The 22463-nt window shown below is 40.7% G+C and overlaps 1 protein-coding gene across 1 annotated transcript in view; it reads right to left on the bottom strand.

The window, feature by feature from the left end:
- CLMN (calmin) overlaps positions 1-22463 on the bottom strand; it is an 80062-nt gene that overhangs the window by 34785 nt on the left and 22814 nt on the right. The window lies entirely within an intron of this gene.

Raw genomic sequence — 22463 nt, 5'->3', positions numbered from 1 at the left:
GTCTCTCCCTGAGTCTTTACTCGTTCAAAATTCTTTACAACTCAGGTTCATGCTGCAGAACACAAACACTGCAGGACCACAGGCATTGTAATTTCATTAGATGCAGCTAAACAGGTTTCATTTGGTGTTCAGTGTCTGGTTATAGTAAAATATTTACTGCTGCAATTGATATATTAGGATTACATATGCCAGACAAATAATGCAGAATGAATATAAGATTTCTAAAAAACTCTTAGTGCTTCAATCATCAGAATATCTGAGACAGATGTTCTTCTTACTAAAGCATTACAAAGATGAATTCTACTGTAAATTCTAAATTCTACTGATCTCTGTATGAGAAATCCTACATACAATGATACTATTAGAGCTGATCAAAATAGCTTCCAATGAGAGTCATTTATTTTTCCCCCTTGAAAACTAATTTGGTAGTGGCAGATGGTAAAGATTCTCCTCTTTGTACCCTTCAATCACAAAGCAAACATCTTTGTTCTCATTACTTTTTATACACATGGAAAATGTTATTGAACAGATTAATAAATTTCTCATTTATATGCCAGGAATTTTAACATTTAAAAAAAGACAAATACGTTTGTGTTCTGAACACTTTGAATGAAACAAACATCAGTGCTCACTTGGAAAGTTGCCAGACCCAAGAAAGTAGTAATTAAGTTAATTTCATTGGGTTTGGAACTGACCTAATACGTGATTTAAGGATCGATCCAGCAAGGGGTTTCACACTGCGCATGCCACTTCTTGTGGTATATTACCTGCTGTATGAGGAGAATAACACCTCCTTCTTTACATGAGAATAAATAGCATTTGCTATTACTAGCAGTGGCCATTAGAAGTAATGCACATTTACAATGTCTTGGCCAAGAGCTACTCCTAGCCCAGGGTTCACTGTGTACCAGTGCTGTTTGCTGGTACAACTGGTTTTACAAACAGTTCACCTGAGAATGTTGATGTTTCTCAGCGGTATTTATGTCCCCAGCTCTGCAGTGGGCAAAACGTCAAGCCCTTGCCATGCCAGAGTGCTGAACTCAGCTTCAAAAGACAACACGTAACTTCCATTTCCATCCCCTTTTGCACCCTTTCTACTTGCATATCCCAGGTCTTATTCTCTTCACTTGCTCAAAACCAAAATTAGGAGTCCCCTTCTGAAACAAACAAAATCATAGTCACTGCATTCAGGCAGGGACCAGTTAGCCCTATTTTCTTGTTAGTTAGAGGAACAGATCATGAATCAAGCTCACGTTAACATGGTTTTACTATTACTAGCACAGCCCTTTTCCTCCCAACATGGAGAAGAATGACCCGTACCTATACCAATCTGCATCAGTATCTATATACCACTCCTAACTGAAGATCTCAGTGCTCATCCCGCAGCACCTGAGAAAACAATCACACCTTCCAAAAACCATCCTACCTCAATCAAGTAAGGGCTAGTCACAAGGTCCAGTCTGTTTCATCTCCACTGCTCTGCATTTACCCTTATTTGTTGTGGCAAACCTAGAAGGCCTAGACTGTGAAATATTCCTTATTGTTTATGGTTTTTTTCCTTTCAGAGAGGAAAAAAAATCCTTTTGGCAGATTCATTTTGTTGAGACATCAAAAGCTGAAATGCAGTAATATATTCTGCTTTACCTCAGTTTTGAAGACAGTGCTATAGCCTGAATAATTTGAGATGAGAAAAGAAGCCTAACAAAACCCACACTATGTGTCAGGGTTATTTCTTGACACTCCGAGTCAGATGAGAACTAGTGTGTGCCCAGAGTCCCACTGTTTTCTGTATTCACCACTTAATGTTAAGAGGTTGGTGGTTAACTGTACTTTTATACATTTGAAACCATTGTAACTGGATTTGTGAGAAGGAAGAAAATGCACAGGCAGGAAACCAGCAAACCATCCACTTCCAATAGAAGTCCCAAGCAGCCTCCTGAGCTCCTTCACAGGAGTCAGTCTTTAACACAAAATTTTAACTCTTTCAATTAGTAACCATGACCTTCAAAGAACTACAGGATGGTGCAGAAGGGCCAAGGAGACTACTGTCAGAGACATATAATCTTCTTTGGAATTTGACTTTATCTATGGGAAACTTGTATTTAAAAGACCATAGTTTAATTTTTCAAACCGGGTAAGGAAAGGCAACCACAAACATGGTGACATAGAACTGTCACCATGAAATCACAAAGAATTGCATGTTGGAGCATCTTGTGGCTTCTGAATTTCTCTTCTCTGCTTCCCGCATTGTCCCCGAACAGCTCAGACATTACCCAGGCAACACATTGTCCAAAATAAGAAATGCCTATGAAACTTTTTGAACAGGACACCACAGCACTAGAAGGAGTTCAGAAGTAAAATTGAATTATACATGTGCAGTACTGCAAAAACAGTATTAAAAGCCAGAGAGACTAACTCATTGTACAGACCATCAAAACCTAATGGTATGTTAAAGAAAGGCAGAGGCCTCAGATGGGTCTTCCTAGTGAAAAATACACACAATCACACTGTGTCCTGCCTCTCTCCCACTTATCCATCCCCTTAATGTCTCTTATCAAAGCCATTAACCAGCAAGGAAGAAACAGAGTGAGGAGCATGGCAGTCAGATCAATATTAGAATCATACAGAAATACATGCAACTCTAAGAGCTAAAGACTGGAGAGATTTACAGAGATTAATATTAAACAAGCACAAAATCTGTGGCTTTGGAGGAATAAGCAGATGCTTTGTCCATTGTGGGTCAGACACGTGATCTGACGTAGAGGGTATGAGACTATTCATGGAGGGATGGAGAGGAAATCAATGCCAAAAAAACCAATGTAAGAGATGGGATCTACCCTCTAAAACGCTGTGTCACAGAGCAAGGCACCTGCTATTTAAAACTAGATGAAGGCAGAGCGTAAACTGCCACAGTTAGGTTAAAACGGCTAAAATGCTCAACTACAGTGGAGGTTCTTTTTAAGATGCATTATAAAGTGTAAGAACCTAGCAGTGACCAGTGGATAACTCTGAGGAGTTGTGTTTGTCTTAAATGATTGTCTAAGAGCTATGCTTCAAGAGAGTTACACCTGCTCTTCTAAGAAAAGGATGGTTGCCACAGAAGTTACGAGCAAAACAGGAACAGCAAACTTCTGAGCATGAGGCTAAGTCAACCACATAGCCCTTACCACGAGACTCTGACCTCAACTCTTCCCCCCTCTAAACCTAACATGGGCTTCATGGGCAGCACAGCAGAAAGTCTGGTGCCCTCTGCTCATGGGTGAGCATCACTTTCAGTAGTACAGGAACCATGTGCTGAGAGTCCTGGGCATTATTCTGAGTGATGCTATCCAGCTGCCTAAACTTAGTAGCAGTCTGGTTTTTTTTTGCCCCAGCAGGCTTTGAAACCAGGCTATAATGTGTGGAGATCATTTGGAAATAGCATTGGCACATCTTCACAATTAATCAAAACAAAATCTTGGTCCAGGCTCAGACTGAGGCCTGCTGTAACACTCAAGATCCCAGTTCTTCCTGAGCATCTCCCAGAGTGTGGCAACGCAGCCCTCAAGTGACTGACTGAAGGTCTTGACAGAGCTCCACATTTTTAGCTGTATGTCTGACGGCCGGTTTCAGGAAATCTGCCAGGATGGAAATCCAAGGAAAAGGAAAGTGTATACACAGTCTCTTATTCTGAGGATCCAACACTAAAATAGTACCATTAAAGTAATTAATTAAACTAATGCCATCAAAAGACCAGAGCACAATGAGATGTAGACACTGCATGTGTCTTCAATACTGACACTGTCTTGCTCCCTAATGCTGTCATTAAATAGTTCACCTGTAACGTCCAGGACAACAAACACCTTTCTACTTCTCTATTTTCTGCAGTTCTTTTCCAGAATTCAAATGAGAACATAGTAAGAACTATTAAACCTTTCTCTTTCATGGCCCATACAGAACATTCACCCAGAAGAAAAAGCAAACATAAACTGATTTGGACTTAGGTGCCAAGCAAATATTTGTGTTACTTATGGACACTTCCATAAACAAAACTTAGTAGAGAGATCTTCCTCATGTACAGTATTACAGCAAGACAATCTTCTTTGAAGCAAAATCCCATTACTACATAGCTATACTCTGTGTCTGCACAGTACTCTCAACTCAAACAGCCCTGTGATCCTCCTTTTGGACCTCCACATCTTTGGGGACAAGACACAGCATTGTCTCCTGTTACAAGGGAGAAAGTGGGAGCACCAAGAACTTCAGAGACTAATTATCATGCAAGCAATAAGCTTTTCTTTTGATACACTTACTTGAGCTCATATGACATCATATCTTTCCAAAAGGCAAGTTTAAAAAACAAAAGCTCATGGAAAAAACATATTTTGTTGCTTTGAACTGTGCTCAACATGCATAACAATCCCTCCTGAGATGGATTTGAGAGACATACTTCAAAATGGCATGTAAGCCATTTTATTTGCTACATTAGCTTGTACTCAGAAGAACACTAATCAGACATTCCAGAGAAAGTAAACCTTCAAATATATGTTATAGTCCATAGCAGAAATAGAATAAAGGCACTTTGGAAAGAAAGGGAGCTTCTCTTGGAGGGTCTGGTTTCTACAGCCCTTTGAATCAGTCCTCTACTTTTATTTTTCTTTTCATGACAATTAGAATTATTTTTTCCAAGCTTCCTGGTGCTCTTGGCCATTCCCCAAGAATATTAGAAAGATGAAGACAACGAGCCATTCAGTCACTGCAGTCTGTTTGGTTAGACTTCAAAGCTGCATCACGCAAAAGCAGAGTTTCACATACCCTTTAACTTAGTATAGATCCGCACTGTCACTAAGAGGCTTAGCAAACACTTCGACCAGGACAAGGGAGGGAGTCAAACAGCGTTTTGGCAGCAAGGATGGCCTAATGTGCACATTAGCCCTTGGCCTAAGAGTGCTTATGTGTCTAAACACTACCACAGTAGGTCACTCCCCCCACTCCCCTGGTTGTTCTTGCTTTACCTTCATCTCTAACCCCAAGCTTGAACAACAGGATTCTAGTTAATGTGTGCTCCTTGTTTTATTTTATCCATTTTACATACCAAATCATGAATGTTGTGCAATGGGAATAATGCAGAGTGTGAGGACTGACAGCGTTCCTATTGCTGCAGGAGTCAGAGAGCTCTAATCAGTCAGCTCAAGTACTGCCTCTTTTTCTCACTCTGACAGGCACACCTGCCAACTTCATGACAGAGGACCACTAGTATGTGCTGGATGTGGTTAACAGGTGATACATACACTTTCTTTAGGCCTGCAGTTACAGAGCTCGAATGTGCAGGATCTCCCAATTGACAAATCATTATTTGGCCTCTATTTTTCTTCATCTATAGGATGTGAGATGGAAGAGGACAATGAGGACACTGTTGCTTTTGGGACTACATACCCCAGTTCCTTACAGCAACTCAGATGGACAATCCAGTAAAATAGGAAAAGATAGCAAAACGACCTAAGGCAAAACAAACATTTTAGGAATATGAGACCTGACTCATGGGTTTCAAGAGTCTGAGTCCATGTATCCCCAATGTCTGTCATTTTGGGGTCATGGAAAGACATTATTAAGTATTCCAAAGACTGACAGGCCTGAACTATGCATGGCAATGAGCTTCATCAAAGCACTCACAGGGCACAAGCAAAGTCAGACCAGAGAATTGAATAATCATGGCTAAAACATACATATAAAAACATATAAAAAAATACAGTCAGTTCCCCTCAGGATTAGAAACACAATGAAAGCTTCATAGAGAAAAAAAACCATCAGGAACGCAACTCCCTGATTGCAGACTCTTGCTTGGCAACAGGGAAACACTAAGTCTTTAAGCAAAGATGCTACTTTGAAACTGAGGGATCATTAAAAAAAATAAAAGGGCTCTCAATGCCAAACAGCATTTACACTCTGCTGCAACACATTGCTAAGAATGTCCTGGATACCAGAGTATGATCTGTACTAAAAAATACTAGGTAGAAGATGCCAAAAGGAGAAGGCTTGGAGTCTTAAGTGTCTGAAGGACTGTCTTCCAGATCTTGACCAAATTTCCATGATCTATTTGCCAACAGTGAAATCATTCATGCTTTGAAAGGATCTTGAAATTAAACGAACAAATGCTGACTGCAAAGGCAGTCAGATACTTTAGTGACAACTACAGAGTCATGCCCTAATGTTTAGAAAATAAGCAGTTCATAAGATGAGTTTTGTGATTCATCTCTCTAACAATATTGCTGTTGCTGATCAATAACATCATTTACACAGCCAAAAAAGGAGAACACCAAGAGGACTTGATACAACAGTGTGCCATTCCTGTGCTAGTTTTGTTTGCACCTGTATACAGTTTGACCTCAGTTCACTCACAGCAACACCATTTACCTACTAGCCCTATGATACTAGAAGTAACCAAGGAGAAGAAGTTACAACTGAAGTTCAGTTGAAGTTCAGTTCAGTTACAACTGAACTTCTGAAGCCGCAGACCTTTCTTCCCTTGCTTGCCAACACTACATTCATAGTCACTGGATAATTCAGGACGAGAATTTTCTTTGGTTTAACTTCACCTGGAAGAAGAGAGTGAAACTTTTCATGATTATCTTTTAGTTTATTTCTCTGTTAATATGAATGACTGGAGTTTAGCTGCAAGAACAGCTTTGAAAATATACCTTCTCTATTTCAATTTATTTCTACAGCTGTAGAATTATATTGTTTAACTTCTTTTTTAAGTGGATTGCCTTTGGCTTTGGCTCCTATTTAATAAAATGATGAGTTTACTGGGAACAGCCTTTGCAGTTTCAGTGGATTAGTGTGGTAAAGCCTAACTTGATTGAAAAATAACTTCACTCCATGTTGCTTTACTGTCAGTCAGCTCGCACTATTGACTACAGCTGCATCTGGCCACCAGACCAGTCATTTCACTTTTTGTTTGTTTTCAAATGGTCAACAATAGCAATGCCAGTAACATGCACACTCTTCATTGTCACATTCTGTGGTGTGTGTGGAGTAGGTGGGAACCATCTGAGTGGAGACCCATTGGCAGGAGAGGGCTTTTCCTGCTTTGCTGGAGAGCAGCTGGTGATAAAGCAAAGAAAAAAAGCATGGATCAAAGACGGCAAAATTACTTACGGTTCTATGCCAGATGAAACATGTAGGTGGCAATTAAGTAGGAATGGCTTGTCAGAAATCCCTAAGTACATAATTTAATCAGAATTTGATGCTTTGACACCACAACATGCTACACACCTCTTCAATGGCTGGGGAGCCTTCATCTCCCACGCATCTGACATCCTGCAATGCTCTGGGCACAGCTGTGTCCCATAGAGACTCTTCCTTGACAGCACCCACAGCTAAACATAGGCATCAGGATTTAGGTTTTATTTGTCTGCTAAAACAAACAGATTAAACTTGCAGTTCATTTTATTATGACATAAATAATAGTTACTCTGTTCTTTCAACGCTGAAAAGGTTTCATTTTATAGCTCTTTTATGGATGGTCACATTAAACCTCACATGTGTAAGCAAACAAAGAGTCTTTGACATTAACAGATGAGAAGCAAGGACCATGGGCCTTTAAAACTCCCAAGACAAACTTTATCTGCTCTCTTCTACCTTGGCCAGAAAACTAAAAACAGAGATAAATGCTGACTTTTACAAATGCCAGTATTGGCTCACATGTCTCTGCTAGAAAAATAATAACTGATTGGTTTATTTCTATGTCACAGAATCACAGAATCTTAAGGGTTGGAAGGGACCTCGAAAGATCATCTAGTCCAACCTCCCTGCCAGAGCAGGACCACCTAGAGTAGGTCACACAGGAACTCATCCAGGTTGGGTTTGAATGAACACAGGATTTTAAAGCTTAATTATATAATTCTTTCCAACTTATCCTTCCAGACCACTCTCTCCATTAAAAAAAAAAAAAAAACAAAGAAATGAAAAACTATTAGGTATAAAAGTACAATTTTATAGCAAAGACATTTTTGTCACAGACAACATGCAAGAAAAACAACTTTGAGTTTCTGAATAAGTAAAGTATAATTTACAAACAAATGATAAAAGTACTTAGACAAGTTCATAGTGTTTGCAATTTCAACAGAAATCTCCTTGGTATAAAGAACATAAATTTTGTTGACCAAGGGAAAGACAATAGTCTTCTACAGAACTCGCTGATAAAGAAGCTGACAAGGAGTTAAGAGATGAAACTGGTTGCAGGAGGAAGTGTTAGACAAAGGAAAAACTTTTAGTCAGTATTAACTGGCCTCTTTTTTTCTGGATTTCCAGAAGTTTAATAAATTGACTTTTGCAATTTGAGGGACAAAGATAAGAAATTAACCACTACATTGACTCTACAAACAAATTACAGTCAATTGGCTGGTTAAATGTCACATAAGAAGCCAAGTTATATCTTGAGCCTAGCTCTGTAAGTCACACTTTGCATGGTATGCAAGGATATGCTTAGAAAGTGCTGATTTGATTTCAGTTGCTATGCAAGTGATGGAACTTCAAACTTCAGCCTGTGTGGGCCCTTTTCTTAATGAAATCCACTGAGATACTGGACTCCACAGTTAAAATAGGTTTTACCATACCAGTCTGAAGTGAATAAATCTGGAGCAGAATGTACTTACTATAAAAAGTAGGAGGATAAAAAAAGCCTTCCCATTTACATTTGTCCCAAGAGTCACATAAAATTTCATGTCTCAGGGTTGCCTTCCAGAGAAACTAATGTCTCCCTGGAAACATGTTTCTAAATACAGTTGCTCCACTCATATCTTGTACTAACAGTTTGTTCTTCAAGTACAGAGATGGGCTAATCAGTGATGAGTTAGTATCCCTGAAACTTTCTTTCTCTAATCAAATATCATAATTTCTCAGGATCCATCTATTTTTAATAACTGACAGCACAAGAGCAGGAATTTGTGGCCCACGTTACTTCCAAAAGTCTATGGATGTAAATCCTCATCCATTAGGAGGAGCCCTAATGAATTTTTAAGCTCTAGCATAAAATAGAGATGCACTACTGTTTAACACTCTTCAAATCTGAGACAGCAGGCGCTTGAGCAGACACTGGAAGCATTCCAGGAAAGTGACAGTACTCTGACTTCGTATCATGCCTGGCACACAGGAGCACCACTCTCTCATAAAAGAAGGATCCAGAGCTATGATGAAATACATGTTGCTGAGGAGCTTCTGGGACTCAGGGGAGGAAATCTGTGAAGTCATCATGGTGCTTAGTTTCAGGAGATGGGTTTTCTCCTTGTGCAGGCACTAATGTAAACATTAGTCTTAGCTTCTTTAAGGGTAAAGCATAAATGCTGGTGAATACTTCATTCTTAGAAAGACGAAGAAGGAGCTGTGTATTTCCAGCATCCTTTCTGGTTACTTTGCATTGAACTTCTTGCCAATATCCACCTATAAGTAGGAGGCAACGTTGGTCTTGGCATATTTCCTAACATGATCTCCAAGTTACTTTCTCTCCAAGTGGGTTTGGCAGAGTGTTTGTTGTTTTGTGTCTCTACCTAGGAAAAGCCAGCTCTGAAAAAAGTGGGTGGGTGATACCAGCCTTTGCCCTGTCTTCTTTATGCTTTACCAGAACAGAGGTGCTGGAAGGCATCACACAAATATCTTGTGACTACCTACCTGGTAGATGGACTTTTTTCAGTGATAATTCTTTTATCTTTTGGTACAAGAGAAGTGGAATGAGAGAGACTATTTGATTTTTAAAAAGGAAGACTTAAGATTTTGACAGAATATTTTTTTCTCTCTGTGCAGGGTCTCTTGTGAGTGGCACTGATGGAGACAAACTTGACATTGAATATCCCAGCAAAAGAACTAGGAAACATCAAATGAAAGCATCAGGATGCAGGTTTAAAAACAAAATTAAGGGACCTGCACTTGATACACAACATAGGTGCATTGTGGAAGTTTTCATAGACAAATGCTGTGGATGCAACACATGCAGTAAGAGCTTAAGGGCAGGCATCTTCAGTGAAATCCAGCCATGTTTATTAGCTACAGTGAACTCCTTTCTGGCTCTGAAAGTGTTTGCAAGTGGTTGCAGGCTAGGTCTAGACTTGAGATTAGAGGGGTTTTTTTTACTATTGCCCACTCTGTCAAATCTACAGTAGGACTTCCACCGCTGCAGATAAGCAGATGACTGTTACCATATTTGACATCAATATACAGTCTTCTTTGAGCAACTTTGGATGGTTTCACCCTTAGATGGGCAGAAACATTAAAAAATAAAGCAATGAGGGTGAAGGACCTGATTAAGACAATCCTTTTGGCTATCTGGTCCAAGAGTTTTTCACTCACTTATACTAGTAAAAAGTAACACATCTTGTTAAATTCAACTGCTTTAACAAATTACTGATTCAAACTGCATTATCCTATTTATAAAACAGCTGTCCTCATTAAACCAGTCATCTGTTAATAAAACAGCCATGAAAAAATTCAGCAGTGTATGTCTTACAGGGCGGAGCTATCACTGAACCCATGGGTAGGAGAAAAGTACTGGCATCCAAAGCTGGACACACACAGAAAAATCCCTATAGTAAGCACAAGAACCAAAATAAATAAATAGGTCTCCTGTCACACCCTGAAGGTTGCCACCACCCAGAACTTGCCAAGGAAAGCACATTCCAGATACAGGGCCCTTCCTTGCCAAGACAGGACTGCCACAATTACTCCCAGAAACAGGTCTAATCCATCAGACTCCAGATCTCTATGGGAAATCAAAAGCCAGAAATAAAGACAGGAAAGTGATACAAAATTATTCTCAGATAGGTCACCACAGAGAATATTTTTAGACCAGAAACAGTCTGACTGATGTAGGCTAGAAAGCAGCTACTTTCTCTTACCCTCATAGCAAACACTATTTCACTGATGCCAGCATCCACTGAAGATTTATTTCTCCATCCCCTTGCAGATCTGTTTAGCTCAGTCCACCCTCTAATTGCATCTCAGAGATTAGAAAATGGCACTTTTGTCTGCTTTGCCTTAGGCTGACTAGGCTGTATGAACACCTCTCCTCTTCCCTTACCTTCATCAGAGGAACTTCTTCTAAAGTGTAGGTTTGCTGAACAAGCTATGAATTGTTCCACATATATTTCCATATCTGTTTCTATGTATTCTGTATATTGTTTCCATATATAGGATATGGAAAACACTGCTATTAAAGGTTTTCCTAACAATGTAATTACTTGACAGACAAGGTTACCATTTTATTTACTTGCTTTAAAAAGGAAACATTATAATATTAACTGAGTTTTTTTAAAGAAACCTGCAGTTTACAGGAGTACCAGCACCTACTGTCCAATGGCCAATTTGGCACACTTGAATTTTCACCTTCAGTTTGGAAGCACCAACTCATGCTTTTCTTCTAGATGCCCTTCTAGTTCCTGCTTCAAATGGAGACAAAACATTCATGAGACCAAGTTAATGGCTGCAGTTGTGTGTACCAAAATGGTTCATAAGTGGTATCAGCTGTTTCAGCTAGCTCTGCAAACCTGCAAACTGATTCCTGGTTGTTTAACGCAGTAAAAACCTCTGCCCTAAATAGAGTTGGTGTGAGTAGTATGAGGCATATCAGTCCTTGGATAATTTCTGTCCTTTGTCACTTTGAACAGAAAAATAAAGTTTCTTCCTCATTATGAAGTTATAGACCCAATGAGGCTTAATTCAGCTATCCACATGTCCTCTGAGTGCCCACCTATACTTGCATCCCTTGAGCTTTGCATCAGCACTGTCAGTGTCCCAGATCACTGTCCCAGATTTATACCCTCCTGCCAATTCTTCGTAAAACTGCTGAGAAACTTGCTGCAAACCCATCTGAGTAGAAACAATCGACGTTTGTAAACTCCCCTTGTGCAAGCCTCATAGCCAAGCTGTGAGGAGGTGGAGGGCAGAGAGCAGGACAGCAGGATGGGCCCTGGGCTCAGCGATGCCATGGCCAGAAAATCACATCAGCCCAGAAGTGGGTTCCTCATACTCTGCAGAGAACCAGAGCTGCCCCATGGGCATTTCTGCTGGCCTGGGACACGTTTGGTACTGTCCTCCCTCCCTTCTCCCCTCCCTTCTTCCCTGCCCCAACCTGTATGAAGAGTTTTACTTCATACTTCAAGCGTCACTGAATAAAATATGCACTGCAGATAAGATGCTACTTTTTCTGTCTTTGTTAACCTCTTCGAGCTCCTTTAATTGCAGCCTGTAAGCTTTTTCTACACTAGTGGCTTGTATTATTTTATCCTTTCCCTGAAGAGTTCAGCTGCTTTTGCTATTTATAAGCATTTCTCTACAGTTGAATCTCAGTTTTCTTGGGATATAAAGTCATGTATTCCACAGATTATCCCACCATCCATCCCTCCTCTGCTTCTTGAATCATCAGAACCAAAGAAAAAGACCCTCTGTACTCCTCTCTCCCCGCAAAGTACATTCTATCCCATTAAAAACTGATGCAATATATACTTTCAACAGCAGAAAGAAATACTGAAGATTCACCCAGCTTGTCATCTGCTCCACATTCTACCACTAAACAATAAAAGTAATCTCTTTTCTTTTCCCCCTCCCATGGTCCTCTCTGCACTTGGGCCCTGTTCATGCTTCACATGCATGCAACCATTTTTTGCCAAGAAGCCCCTTTTTCCAGTTAGTTTCTGCTGGATAGTCCTTCTAGCTATTGCTCCTTTTCTTTTCTTGATTTGCTAAACTGACAACTTTGATTATATTACACCTATGAAGTACCAGAAAACATAAGATTTCAGGAAAGATGAGAAACAGCTGGTTTAGGAAAGACCTGGGCTAATCCCCAAACCAGCTCACAGAGGCGCTGCAAGGATAGCTTGTATCTCATTAGATGCACAGATTTCTGTTGGTGTTCTCCAAATTCCTCCTCTCTGTGACTTACATTTCTTCCTCGAAGCCAAACGGAAATTGTTCCATCTTGCTTTTTAGTAGTTCTTGTAGTTTCTCATAGACACACTGCTCTGGCTCTTTCTCTGGGTTTTACCTCCAGTAGAAACACCCCTTTACACCATAGTGACAAATCATCTCTTTTTCAAAGGCAAGGGAAAAATGTGGATGCAAATGCCAAGCATTTTATACTTCATTTTTTTTTTCTGCACACATACAAGATGCAGACAGAAAGGCAAGCACAGCAGACCAGTACTGTAAATAATTCAAGGATATGAAAGGTTCTTCTACAGAAGCATCCACAGAAGTATCATTATGTTTTAAACAGTTTAAGTGTTTTCAACAATTAGGAAACAGCTATGTCTGCCACTTTCTTTTTAAAGCATCACTCTCATCAGTAGGTACATTATTTCTCAGCTGACTAAACACTACTTGTTAAGATTTCCAAAAGGACCACTGACTCCTGTTGTATCATTTGGGTAAGACTCCTTAAAAAGACTAATCAGCAGCAGCTCAGAGCTCATGGAAAGTGTGCAAATGTGTTGCATCCAAAAGAGCCATGCAATTGCAAAGTGATGGAAAATAACACTTTCCATGCCAAAGAGATCATAGGAGAAAGGAAGGATGAGAGAAAAGGAAGGATTTATCCACATTATTAAGTATCTATCAGTCTCTAGATTTTATCTTCATATTGGTGTCAGTGTCTTTGATATTTTTGTAGCCCCAAAGAAGGCCTGTGCAATCCATCTGCAATTTACTGAAGCATTAAGTTTCTGTAAGTTTTGGTTGAAGATCTACTGTGTTATGACTGAGGTTTTTTAATAAAAAGAGTACTGAGTTTTAGTGAATCATACATAAGGAATAAAAAAAATCTGTTAAATTTTTAAGTAATTTATTCTCTCTACCTATCAGAAGGAAGTTTTTAATTACAAACCCCAAAATCTAATCCTGCTAGTTGCAGAATACCTTTAAACTGTGAGTAGGATATAAGCCCTGCAGCCACATTTGCAGAGAAACATCTTACACTCCTCTCCTAACACAGAAGCAGGAAAAGAATGAGACAAGAAGGTGCCACAGGGAGACTGGCGGTGTTCATGGGAAAGGACAGATATCCTGCAGCATCTCCACAATCCAAAGCATTACTTAGAGATTTCAGGTCGCCTACATGTTAGGAGCCCAAACAATATACCTGCTGTTTAACACACCGTTGAAATGACTCACTGGATATTTCTTTAGTAAGCTGCCAGTGTATTCTGGACATGTTTTTTAATAGGATTATTTCCATCATCTTTTATTCCTTTGCCAGCTTAGTTTTTATGCTGCATTCTGAAGCAGTTGAAGTATTTGCTTAATGCTCCCAGGAAAATTCACCTTTACCCTTACAAAAAAAAAGTCTTTTTTATAAAACATTTATTTACGTCCTAAGACACATGACAAGAAAAAGCAATTAGAGAATGTGACTTTTTTTCCACGAGTTCATTCCATTTCTTTATTTCCCACAGTAACTTGAGTGCCAGATGTAGGTTTTATAATTTTTCAGGAAAATAATTCAAAAAGATACTCATTGAGGCCCATTTTCCTTGTCCAGAGTTTGCCACCTTAAAGCTTTGCAAACCAAAGTCAATTTTTAGTTCATTTTTATTATCTTCAGAGATAAACACAGTAACTTACTAGCATAAGCAGCAAAGAACAACACTGTAGTTCAACAGTACAGTAAATCCATTCCATAGCTTGTAGAACCACATTTTTTAAAAACCCACATCACACAAAATGCTGAACTAATATAAATTCAACATATCAGCTTTATTATTTAAAATAAGGCTCAAGTTACCTTTGTACCACTAAGTTTTAGACCACATCAGTTATTATCTGGTCTCCTGCAGCCGGCATCTAAGCGTAGAGCTGCCAAATTCTTCATTGCACATTCTGGTGACTTCAGCAGAGAAGTAACTGTGATCTCTATCCCATCAGTGTTGCTTTATCGTACAGCAACTAATATACATTCAATATCAATATCTATGGGCTAGGTAGTGTTAAAATTACCCCTGGTTTTAATGAGCTGGGGTATCAGGAAACACTTCCTTCAGGAATTAAGCTGTCAACCATTAGCCTGTGCAACATGTCCTGGCATCAAACAGACATAGGGAAAATTTAATGTCAAGTCTGCTCTTGGTTCATCTCGTATTTTAGCACAGACAGATGTAATCCAACACAGGAGAGGGTCAGACTTCCTTTTATACCCACTGAGGGTATCTGAATACAGAGCAAGAGGAGTAGATTCTGCCTGTCCCTCTTTGCTCTCAATCCTTTGCCACTAGAAGCAAAATAAAGCTCTTACACTTGTAAATATACTGGCTGAGGAGAGCCTGGATCAGAGCTCATTCATAAGGGAAAGGATATTCTCACAAGGCAGTGATGGACAGTCTTTAAAAGCAAAGAAGTTTCACCTGCCACTACTAATATAAATGTCATATTTGAATAGGTTTATAACACGGTCATTATTACCCAGTCTTGGAAACAGTGGTTTTAACTAATGAATGCTGAGGGATTCGAATTCTCATCCTGGGAATCAACCAAAAGCAGAAATGCAGAAACAGAGGCATAACTGCCTACAACAGATTTCGTTAGCCATGTAACATATATCTCATTCCACAACTGCAAGTCTGCAATACCAATCAGATATCCCATCAGGAAGAAAAGACTCGACAGAACGATCACTCACTTTCTTTTTTGTCCTTTAATGCTATATTACTAGACTAGACATATTGTGCCACATCTGTTTTTCCCTACCTGTACCATGGATCCCCAGTTTACATACTCAACAAGGGGATGCAGATAGCCCTTTTGCAAAGACTTGCTTAATGTTCTCCAGCAGTTCACAAACTCAAGTGGCCTGCACAATCTGGGACATAGGGAAGAGAGACCTAAATCCTCTATGATTGTATGGGAAACCAGATGCAGGATTTGACGCCAGCTAAAATTAACCTGGTGGACAAAAGGGTTTATTTTAACTTGGTCACTTGATCCATTTCACTGTGTAATCACACAAACACTTGTGCCTGTATGAGCCAATCGGGAAAAGGGTGTGTAATAGCTCTGGCTGTCTTGGCAGCAGCACTGGCTTATTTCTATTTAAACTGTATGTAAGAATACGTTTTAATAGCCCTTGAGCCATTTTATTTAGTCTCCTGAGTCACACACACATCACAGATTTTTGCTGCTGTCCAGACTGGAGACACTTCATAAACACAGCACAAGTCCTCACACAGGACAGAAAATGATCATATGTCTAATCAAGTATTCAGTGATCCAATGTCTATATATAATAGTTGTGCTTTCAGAAATATTTGTAGTCTGGTAGTTCGAGCAGAGGATTGCTGACATATGCCACTACCATGAGAGAAGCAAACAAATGAATTCATCTCTGTGCCCCAGTGCCATGACCTGGGTACGACCTTACAAAACAACTTTGTAAGGTCTCAGGAGGAGAGCTAATCTTTTCATTGCAAGTCTATGAAAAATAAATGACAAAAACTTAATATTCTTAACATTCCTAAAAGCATTTAAAAATGTAACATACAGCTGTGATATGAACCAAGTAAGTGTAATGTATATTAACAGAGTGGCTGTCCAAACCCTCCTGTGTACCTGGGGGGTTGGACTGGATAATCTCTAGAGGTCCCTTCCAATCCCTGCCATTCTGTGATGATTCTGTGATTTGCAGGGCTGCTCTAAGACAGTGTGCCTGCACTACAAGAGAAGCCCTTGTCTTAAGAGTTCCTTCATTTCCTCTCTCCATTCTGTCCCTAATCCCTATGTCTACCTATCCTGTGATAAACCACAGAATAAAGTATATGTATTGTTGATTTAGAACAGTTAAATTATACATTTTGCATAATCCAAATCCTATTCCCAAAGACATAAATGGAGGAACGTGTTTTGCACAACTGGCTGAAAACGCAAGGATCAAGAACCACGCTCCTCCTTGCCTTCTTTCAATTTACCATTTCTAACTCCCTGTTTTGCTGGTGCTGATTTCCCCATTCAGTCTTTGATCATGTCTGTAATCTTGGTACACAATTATCTGTTCCTCTTCCCCTCTCTGTTCGTTCTTTCCGACTCACAGATACAGTAGCACAGATCTACAGAGGCAGTTCCCTTCCTTACCAGACAACAAGTTGGAAAATCAGAACAATGCATAACCCAGTTTGGACACCGCTTTGAGATAGCTGGGGTTAGAGAGATGTTACACATACCTAGTCACTCCAGCTGTTACATTTCAGATCAGGACAAAATGAACAAAATGCCTTTCATGCATCTATGCATTACACTGCCCAAAGGCTGCAGCTGACGCACCATCTCAGGAGGCCCGATGGCAGGATTCAGTCCCTGCTCATGCATTAAATATCAGAATCACAAGGGGCTGCTACCTTTTAAATCCATATAACCAAAAAAAGATCCTCTATATTGGTTATTCATATCTGAAATAATGAATAATTAAAAAGCATAGGTATTGTGTACAAGAACTACATCTTTAGTTAGAAGCAGAACAATATCAAACAGACTAAGCCTTTCACATATGGGGAAAGGCTTAGAAGAGTTGAAGACCAATCACCCAGATGCATGCAGAGCAGGCTGGCCTGTAAATCGCACACCCACTCAGCTCAGGCTGAGTGTCACTCAGGCTCTCCGCCAGGCAACATGTGCATCGCATGAGCAAGTCCTGTTTTGCCCATGCTGGTGGCATGTTACCAGCAGGTGAGGAGTCCCTCTTTTTCAGTTTGATTTTACAAGGATGAAAAGTGCTACATAGTTAAACAGGAGCTGTGCTCAGGGCATGGGATTTGACTTACATTAGCTGCAAGATGCCACCTGGGTGAAAATGAAACAATAAACCTATCATGTTCCAATGACTTAATGCTACAAAAACAGAAGCTGGCTAAATATAGACCATGCCTGCAAAATCCTTTTCCATAGGCAAACCCTACTAAAGTCCCTGCCCTCACTGAAGATGTAAAGCTACCATCCCTGGCAGCCTCCCCAAGCTCTGCCAGTGCTCACTGAAGTTGTTGGGCACACAAGGCATGATCCACACACACCTACCCAGGCAGGATGAGAGGCAGAACAAACGCTTCTACCCTCTAGAATGGAGGCTGGCTCTGATGCCCACAGACACGTGCAAGGTCTGTAGTAGAGCTGGCAGCTGCACTTTCCTCTTTAACAGCCTGACGGCTTTGAAGTGCTACTGGCACAGCCAGAAGTCCTCTTATCCTTATTAGTGGGAGGAAAAGTATTATGCCTGTACCTCAGGCTAAGAGGTAGATCTATCAACTGAGGCGGGGTCGTGAATACAATCTGAGAACAACTTTTGAAGACAAAAGTCTCTTTGAATGCTCAGATTACGAAACTGAACTAGAATACCTGGAGACAGATCATGGAAGCATTCTCTGTCCGCCTCCTCTTACAAGCGAGTCCTCACTACCGTAGGATGAAGCATTTCAGTGTCAGTCACAACCAATATTCTCTGAGGAGTGATCACTTTGCAGTTGGTGTTTGCCAGCTGTGGAAACGGCAGCCCAAAGAGCAGCAGGCAGAGTGGGCATTTGGCTCAGGTACAGCTCTTGGCCTCCAGAAACAAATTCCTGAGCATTTGCAGCACCAGTTTCTTTTAAACAGGGCAGGCAGTTCTGTAACATCACTAAGATTAGGTGGCATAAAAATAATTTGTATTTCCTCCTACAGTTCTTTTTAAAACTCGGGCTACTTTAGACAAAGAAAAAGCCATTGTTTTAACAATTGGTAATTACACATTAACAATTTCCCTGTCTTATCATATTAATGCTTTTAGAGGTCTCCTTCGGAACTGCAAACAGGCAGAGCTCAAGATGAACTGTGTGAAAACACACACCATTCAAATTCACATTGAGTGTCTCCTGCAATCACAGGGATGCTGTATAAAAGTGATTTCTGAAAGCCCATATCCTACAATATCTCTTTGTAGGACATGCTCTTGTTATTTCACCATCTTTGTAGTACCCCATTGAACCCTCTCCACATCTCTCCTGACCTGGAAACAGCAGTCCAGCTGTGGCCTCCCCAGAAACAAAGCAGAGGGCCATTATAACTTTGCACAATCTGATGGCAGTGACCTTCTCAATGTAGCCTAGTAGAGGGTTTGCCTTATTCACAATCAGGGTGCACTGTTGCATTGTTTAAAACTTTCATATCTACTGGCATGTTTTGGCATCCACAGTAACGCCCACATCCATATCAGCTGGGCTTCAAGTCATGCAGCTACTTCCCAGCCTCTACCAATACAAGGAGTTGTTCTGGCTGAGGTGCAGATCGTTTCACTTTTTCTTACTGAACTCCACAAGCTTCATGTTGGCCTAGTCCCCAGGTTTATCTATCCGGATTTACATTCTTCAATTTGCTATGTCAGTTGCTCTCCCCAATTTAGTGCCAACAACATATTTGGGGAAGGCAAACTGTTTCTTCACTAGCCTGCTGAAGAAAATGCTGAGCAACGTGGACCTCTGCATTGAGTTCCAAGTACCCTGCTGCACCCATTACTTGGTGCCAGCTGGATGTCAGCTCTTTATGCTCCTGGAGTTCAGCCATGGATGGTCTCATCAGTTTTCAGCCCACCTAACAGACTGTGCCTGCAGTATCAGAAAGGCCATTTGCCACTGGCAGAATTTAGCAGCTTTGTATCTTTCCTACTCTGGCAAGGATGAAAATTTCAGATGGAAAAAGAAGCTAGGATATCTCTGAATTAATTACTTTAAATCTAAAACAATCTGAGATCTAGGATGGCAGAGGTCAGTGTTGAACTGTACTATGAACTTATGAGCAAAAAGCAGCAGTCTGTGTGGCATTTAGCTTACTGAAAAAGGATGTTATTCACAGATGAAACAGATCCAACAGAAATCCCCGTGTATTTTAGGCACAATTTGAAATAATTTAGTTGAGTAATTCCCAATGTCTTTTACTTCCAAAACCAAAGAACATATTCTCTTTACTGAGGAATTTTAACAGTTAACAACATCACACTTCCAAGGAGATCACAGCACTTATAGGAAGAGATTTTGTAGCGTTCAGAGAAGCCACTGAAAAGTATTCTTGATCATATGATCCAAAATTGATGTAAAAAATTATAGCAAATATACATTGATTGATTCCAGTGAGCACTGGATGTTCAGATGAAGAGATTACCATTTTGGGTGTACACACACAAATTGGCAATTAGGGATAATTGCTTTCAGCTGCATTTTGCTGTTTAAAAAAAATTAATAACTTGTAATTAACACTAATTTCAGGATAGATGAAAGGCTATGTTGGTGCTGAGAGGAGACACGCCTGAGAAAACAGCTACCTCAAATGCAGCTCCAGTGGTGTCAGCTAGAATATTTCTGCTCTGTTCCCAAACAAAAATGACAATATCTCTGTCTTCTCGGGAACTTCCTGCACATTAATCTTTTCTCATGGTTGGTTCCTCAGCAAAGGTACAAGAGAGGAGAAAACTCATTGTACCTCCTGCTCTGCACACACTGGCAGGTACAAGCCAGACGCTACTTGGTATCCATCCATAGCCTCATGTAATGGCACAGGACGTGCCATGACGATGCTAGTTGCACAATGGAACTTGGAGGGAAGCCTGTGAACCACCCTGCCTTGCCACACACGCTCTTCTACAGTTACGTGAAAAGAGATAAACATATCCAGACCCGAGATTAAAATGAGTTTACTGGAAGATACCCTGCCCATCTCATGTAATCTGCCCTGACAACATTTCCTGCTTTGAAATAAAACCCATCCAGCTCCATGCAGCCCTGGCTGCATTCCTCAGAGCATCCCCACATGAGGTAAAGTGCACATAGGCTGCATGATGGCAGGGCAGCCATTCAGCCAGTGTTTAGGTGAACCTTCAGTTGTGTTACAAGTAGGCAATGTAAAGTGTCAGGGTGATGGTGGAGAAGAAGCTACTTGGTCATTACAGGAGTGTGGCACTGTGGCCCTCCTGGGGTCCATGAGGAGGTACACGGGACAAGGCACCGTGCCTGGCCAGCACTTCAGAGAAAGGCAAGTCTATCTCACGAGTACCCTTACCACAGGTTACAACTCAGAAGACAATGCCCTTTGAAGCAGTATTGTTAAAGGCTTACCTACTTCAACACTCCCTCCTGTAAAAGTGCATGCTTATCACAGGCTTAAATGCATCAGGCTTGAAGACTTAATGTAAAGATATGTCCTCCAAGCATCTGGTTCACCAAGCTGTAAAACCTTCATTTGGGGTTGTTTAGTACTCATTTTTCTGGACAGTCAGAAGGCGGTATGGGACCTAAATGTCCATCTGACTCAGAACCTCATCTGCAACAGTGGCCAAAAGCACATATTTGTCAATAGTCAGGACAAAGGACAACATGGACTTGTCCTCAGTTGAGCTTCAGATTATCAGTATCAGTCAAGTCAAAGAGCCCAAACTGCAAGACAATAATATATCTGTCCTACAGGGTCAACACATGTCCGTTTCTCTTAACTATATTCCCTCCTAATGACTACTATCATATTGCTTGAGGTTTTTGTCCCTTAGTCTAACCAGACTTTATATTTGATCAAATGAGCAGCCTCATTTGAGGGAACCATATCCTTGGACCCACTGGAGCATTTATCAAGTTCTCCAGCCTTGCTTCACAGAGCAGGCGCCGAGGTCCCCCATTGGGGTTGGACCTGGGAGCTTGCCCAGTTTCCCACATCGTTCCTGCACACCTCTGGGTCTGTCACACCTCACCTTCACTAGTAGATCTAAGCAAATTCAGGTCCCTGCAGTATAACTGCTTGTGTAATGTTCATGTGGCTTTCTTAAAGAAAAAGTCCTAATCATTGTTATTCTGGAGCCTCAATCAGGCACTCACATTCTTCAGACAGTGCAGAAGCTCACAGATCTCATTGGAACTCTATGTCCTCTAGCTCCCATTTCTACAGTCTCAAGTTCAGGAATTTTTTATTAATAGGACTAGATCCCCATAGCCACTCCAAGGGACTCAAACAGAGTCAAAACAGAATTCAGTCATTTTTAACACTAAAACTTTACAGCAAATAGAGGTTTCACTGTAAACAGGACTTGCAATACATTACTCAGACATTTTGATGCTTTTTGGAGCAGAGGAAGTCCCCACTTGAGACTGTGATTTTCAGCTTAGCCCTGGGTGAACCACTCAAACTTTTCACACTCCCTCTATTCTACTCATTTTGCAAAGAACACCCCCTTACCTGTTACAGACCATTAACAAAGCTTCCCTTCTGTGCTTCCTCACCCTCTCCCATGACATCTGGAGAAATGTTGAAAAGCCATAACCATTCTTGGATTCCACTGCCGCAGGTGCCCGTGTCCCAGGACAAGGGAGAAGAAAGGTGGCCTCCGCTGCAGCTGAGCAGGGGTGCAGGAAAACAGGAATGTCCCTTTAGGGATCGGCTGCAGAGAATTACCTGGTTGCTTAGAAACATGAGATTAACTACAGCTCAGTTTTCCCCTTCCTTCAGAC

This window comes from Colius striatus, chromosome 6 (assembly GCF_028858725.1).
Source record: "Colius striatus isolate bColStr4 chromosome 6, bColStr4.1.hap1, whole genome shotgun sequence".
In the NCBI taxonomy this organism is placed as follows: domain Eukaryota; kingdom Metazoa; phylum Chordata; class Aves; order Coliiformes; family Coliidae; genus Colius; species Colius striatus.
Note: the sequence above shows the minus strand (reverse complement) of the source record. Positions and strands in the feature narration are given on the sequence as shown.